Raw genomic sequence first — 5882 nt, forward strand, 5'->3', positions numbered from 1 at the left:
GTTTGCAAGACATCTTATTTTTATTCGTGAAACAAGTAATAAGAATAGCAATCCCCAAAATAATTTTTCTAGCTTAAATTTTTTTTTTTTTTTTTTTTCAAAATAATCATGATCGTTGCTTTCTTAACTACTTTTACAACTGATTTACATATTATTATGTACTACTGATTTTCGTACGAATGAGAGATATTTTTCAAATTAACTTATTCTTTCAGACACGCTTTACACCAAAAGTGTAGACGACATAATACATACGATTTCAAATCATTGAATCTTAAGTGATCAAACAAAAGATAATTGCCAACGATCAACTTACCACAATTTGTTCCATAATAACCAGTTTTGCAAGTACAGGTGTAGCCACCAGAGCCACTGCTTATGCAAGTTCCATGCACACATGGATTTACACTGCATGGGTTTTCATCTAATGAGTATGAATTAGGATAATATTATTAGTTCTATTTTTTTTGTTTTCGTCAATATCATAAATAATCTTGTTTGCAATGAATCATACAAGAGAGAGGTTTAGCTAGCTATAAAACCAGATTGTCCCCACCATTTTCTACATAAGGAAATGCATGTATCAAGTAAGGAACATTTTTTGCCATTCGTTTGATGTATTTACGCTTTTGATTTTGCAATTTGATAAAAGACTTTTCGTTTTGAATTTTCCTTGGAGTTTGTTTTTTTGCTATTTTACTTTTTATTTGTAATACGAGTAACAAAAACATTTTTAATACCGACTATTATTTGTGTTCCATTGGAGTCTTATCTTTAGCATCGCTTTATTTACCAATTTTATTATTGAATAATATATTAACATTTGCTACTGATTTTCGTACGTAGCGAAGGTGTTTCAGATATAACATGTCAATTAGGCACGCTTCACATTGAAAGCTTCAGAAAACAGACAAATAGATAAAATGTCAGCATTGGTCAGCAATGCATTTAAGCTTTATAGATCATAAACCGAGAGAATCTTTAAAGGTCAACTTTATCTAGCGTGGTTGGGACTTTTCAATTCATACAATTAAATATGTCATAAACAGCGAATTGTACAGTTGCAGCGACCAATCCAGGTATACAGTAGTAATTCTACGATGAATTGTATTTGTATACCATCGTGATCAATATTACCTACCACAGTTTGTCCCTAAATATCCGGTGTAACATGAACAACTATAACCACTTCCGGTGCTTTTACAAGATCCATATGCACATGGACTAGAGCTGCAATGATCATAGATATCTGGAATTAGAAAAAAAATATTTCGCATATAATAGACGATACCAACATAACTACATGTATAATTTTACTATTTCGTATAAAATCCAAATCCAAAAGACAATCACCAAAAGAACGACACATATCAAAAGCAATGACAAATACATTCAATCCAGAATAGAAATCATCTTCAGGATTTTAGGTAAAGAAACCAAAAAAGAAAACGTTTACAGAGGATAGTTGTGGAAAGTCGCAACATTCAAATACGCCAAAAAAAAAAAACCCCAAAAAAACACTAGTGAATCGATATACACCAAAGGTGGTTTTGCTGCAAATTTTGTGGGAATATGCACATTTTGTTTAATTTGGCGATTGTGTATAAGAGAGGCAAAAGATGCCAAAGGGACATTAAAACTCATAAGTCGAAAATAAACTAACAACACCATGCCTAAAAAAGAAAAATACCAACAAACAAACAATAGTACACAAAAAACAACATAGAAAACTAAAGACTGAGCAACACGAACCCCACCAAAAATAGGGGGTGATCTCAGGTGCTCCGGAAGGGTAAGAGGATCCTGCTCCACATGTTGCACCCGTCGTGTTGCTTGTGTTAGTAAATAACCGATAATAAGTCTAATTCGTAAATGATTGCATCACACAGATTTTCATATCACTAAAGAAACTAGCGCAAATGTGCACAACTACTGTGCTTATGCAGATATGATATTACAAGTAACTTTTGATAAAGCAAGTATTGAACTTCGCATACCTGTCGGAAAAGGGTAGTTTACGTATTTATGTACCAAAGTCGACTATTGCATACACTACATTGTGTTCAGGTGTTTTTCAATTTGGACTATACAAAGCAATCGAAACAAAGATATCAGTTATTGTAAATAGCAGCCGTTCTCGGAAGGGAACGCTGAAGTAAACTGACTAGATTTGAGAAATTTTCAATTTCATTAAATGAAGTACAATAAGTGTTACTCTTAGAAACATGTGAAAAAACTTAAACAAGAAAACTTACGGGCAATCGTATAAAAAAAACCATTTAAGGTGGTACCTTACACTACATGGAGATAACTCTGTAAAAATCAGCTAAACGTTTTAATCACGTTGTATTGTTAAGGAAATATTAAGCTTCTCAATGATCAAAATTAGTGTTTGTTAAACTGCTATATAACCAATGAAAATTTTTTCTGATAAAGTGGTTGGTTCAAATTTTTTGAAATTTTTATATTTTTGTCAAAGGGTCAAAGTAAACATTTTGTCAAAATTTTATGAAAATTAAACGAGATAAATTAACATTAGTCAAGGTGTTGGGTACCACCTTAATACCGAAAAAAACCGACGGACATGAACCAACGACATCTACGATACTAAAGGCTAATAACTTGGAACAGGCACACAAAGAATGGGGTTGGGTTTTTGAGCGTTCAACCTCCTCTAACCCGGGACGATGGTGCAACAGCACAACATAAGAACAACCTGTAGTTGGACTGTTGGAAATTATTAGGATGTTATAATTTTGAGGAAATTTATTTGGAGATGTAGCGACAACAATCATAAACACTGTGAACAAATAACAAATCAGAACCCGAAAACGCAAACATAATCTGGCAGCAATAAACCAACGAAAATTGTAAACTGTTTTACAGGCGTATGAGATGGGTTGGGCACTTAAAGAGTATTAAGTAAACTATTACGATTACAATACTGTGGATACATTTATTTTCGTAGGTACCAATTTTGGTGGATTGGGAAAAAACTTGCATTTTCGTGGATATTTGTTTACGTTGTTTTTCAAAAGTATCCATACAAGCCAAAAGAAAATGTGTACTTCAATGTACATCTTAATTCGTGGTGCACCTTTTACCGCAAAATCCACGGAATTTTGTATCCAACAAATAACAAATGAATCCATAGTACTAGTAACTAAAACTTACCCAACCTTCAAACAAAGGACACTGAGGAAATACATTGCCTTGATATCTTTTAAACTCACCACAATCTGACCCTGAATATCCAGAATGACAAGAACAACTATAACCACTACCAGTGTTTGAACAAGATCCATGTGCACAAGGATTGGGGGTGCAGTAGTCATACGTATCTGAAATAAACAAGTTTACACTACATTTTTTGTAGCTTGATTCTGTAATATAAAATTAATTTCTACCTCTTTGACTTTACTGAAATTAACGTTTCAATTATTGCGTTGAATTTCCTCAAACGTTTGCAAAACAATAATTTTTGGTCGATTATGTCGGGTATCGAAAATATGGTCGTTTGGATTTTTCCAATCCGGAACTAAAAACTAGGTAAAGAATGGCATCCGTTTAATTGTAGGAGGATGTTAAATGAAATGTCTCATAAAGATAGATTACCACTATCCCTGCGCTTTGAAAAATTATCGAAAAACTGTAACTGTCCTTTAGGTTGATAGGCTAATTGTCTATTCTTCTTTAATATATATTATCTTTCTAGTGTAGTCTAAATTATTTTGCTCTTCTATCTTGTTGACCCACTTTGCTTTAGTTATACAGTTTTTTTTTCTCAAATGGTTCAGAAACTTTGTCATATACATCACTACTTGAACGTACAGAAAACTATACTAAATCAATTCATTCTAAACTCGAACTTTCTGTTTGCGGTGATTCACATCAAACTCTTAGAGAACACTAATTGTGTTCAATCGAGAAGGGTGACGACCATATCATACCCCGGATTTCACAAACCTGGAACTCCGGAAATTGGGATGTCTGTTCGATTAAGCGGGGTACATAAATACGCAACAAAGTCCGGTCGTTTTTGGGCCGTTCAGTCAAATACATAGTAAAGAAAGATTGCCACACTGGCAGCGCTTTAAAAAAGCCTTGCAAAAATTCCCAAGGGCCTTACGGTAAAATGGTTAAAGTTCGCCTCCCCTTTTATATATCCCCTTTCCTGTCAAGTTCAATTTCGGGCTCTTTATTCTAGTCAGTCTACCTTGCATAACTTGCCTATAATGTTTATTGTTCATATTTTCTCGGGAATCGTATACATGATGTATCGATCTATCAATGTATCTAGAAAATCCACGATTTTGCTGCGAAGACCTAAAATTACGGTAAAACGTTATAACGAGTGGTAATTAAATGTATTAATGTACACAATAATAACAATTTCAATAGTTATTAGGTATTCTGTAAAATATACACTGAATCAGCAATTTTGTCATATATCACTACATTCATTATGAGTTTATTATTATATAATTAAGTTCTCAAAAACTCACCACAAGATGATCCTGAATATCCAGAGTAACAAGAACACTTATAACCACTACCAGTGTTTGTACATGATCCATGTGAGCATGGATTAGGGTTGCAGTAGTCATATGTATCTGAAATACATGTGTACACCTAATTTTGGTTATCTGGATATGTCACTGTTAAATTAACAGTGACTTTTCATCTTTTCGTCGAATGACCAAAAACGTTTTCAAAACCAACACTTTTTTTCAACCGTATATGGTTTACACAAAATAGTGGCCTAGACTTCTTCAACCTGTCACTACAAACTTGATTCAGAGGAGAATCTATTTGATTGCATGTGATGTATAGATACGTATCATCGTCTTATCGTTAAGGGAACGTTACATAAAACACATCATTTAGATGTCCGCTCTCCATTTGCTTTTAAGAAGCATCGCAAAATGTTAACGGTCCTTTCCTTTGCAAGGCTTAATTTCTGTATATCTTTAATATATCCCCTTTCCAGCTGCCGTTCTAATTTCGTGAGTTGCATGTTCTAATTTCGTGAGCTGCATTCCGGTTGGCCCACTTTGCAGGGACTGCTTATTATACCAACTAAAGCTGTTTTCGGAATATGTATGCATACAGAAACCAATCTGTCACTTTATCTATAACTTTACACGATTCCGCTGCGGAGCGTAAAAGTACAGGAAAACGTTATTACAAATTCGGATTGCATGTAGGAATGAATAAAATAGATGAATACTTTCTAAGGCATTTTGTAAAGAACGGATTCAACAAATTTGTCATATATTACTATAATAATGTTCAGATAGTTATATAACATCAGTAATTTTAAACTCACCACAATCTGACCCTGAATATCCGGAGTGGCAAGAACAACTGTATCCACTGCCAGTGTTAGAGCAATATCCATGTAAACAAGGATTGGGGGTACAATAGTCATATGTATCTGGAATAAACAAGTGTACACGTTATATTGATTAAGTGTTAAGGTAAAATTACATGATAGTTATACGTTTCTTACTCGTCATTTATTAAGATTAAAATAAACTGTTACTTTTAGTCCATTGAATAGGGTCGCTTGGACTTCTTCAAAATGGCTCTACACACTTGCTAATATTCTGCTTAGTTGTTTTTCGGGATGTATAAGTATGGAGCAAAGTCAAGTCGACTTTTTGTGCTCTTTATTCCGATTGATCTTTTTTGCAGAGCCTTCCTATTATAAATAATTATTAATATGGTCGCAGCTTGCGTATAAAAGAAATACCTATTCAATTTAAAAACCCTAACACGATTCTGCTTCAAAAAAAGTATTAACAATAATACAGAATTCAAAGTAAATTAAAAAATGTGGGAAGTTCATAAAACCTGACAAAATCAAGGAACGAATGGGA

The 5882-nt window shown here is 33.5% G+C and overlaps 1 long non-coding RNA gene across 1 annotated transcript; it reads right to left on the reverse strand.

Moving 5' to 3' along the window:
- Nucleotides 1-316: 316 nt before the first annotated feature.
- On the reverse strand, nucleotides 317-3342 carry LOC127721916 (uncharacterized). Its single transcript, XR_007991531.1, has 3 exons — nucleotides 3234-3342; nucleotides 1142-1249; nucleotides 317-424 (listed from the first exon to the last, which is right to left on the reverse strand). It is a non-coding gene; the product is annotated as an uncharacterized LOC127721916 (long non-coding RNA).
- Between the last annotated feature and the right edge of the window lie 2540 nt (nucleotides 3343-5882).

The sequence above is a fragment of the Mytilus californianus genome, unplaced genomic scaffold (genome assembly GCF_021869535.1).
Source record: "Mytilus californianus isolate M0D057914Y unplaced genomic scaffold, xbMytCali1.0.p SCAF_12, whole genome shotgun sequence".
In the NCBI taxonomy this organism is placed as follows: Eukaryota; Metazoa; Mollusca; class Bivalvia; order Mytilida; family Mytilidae; genus Mytilus; species Mytilus californianus.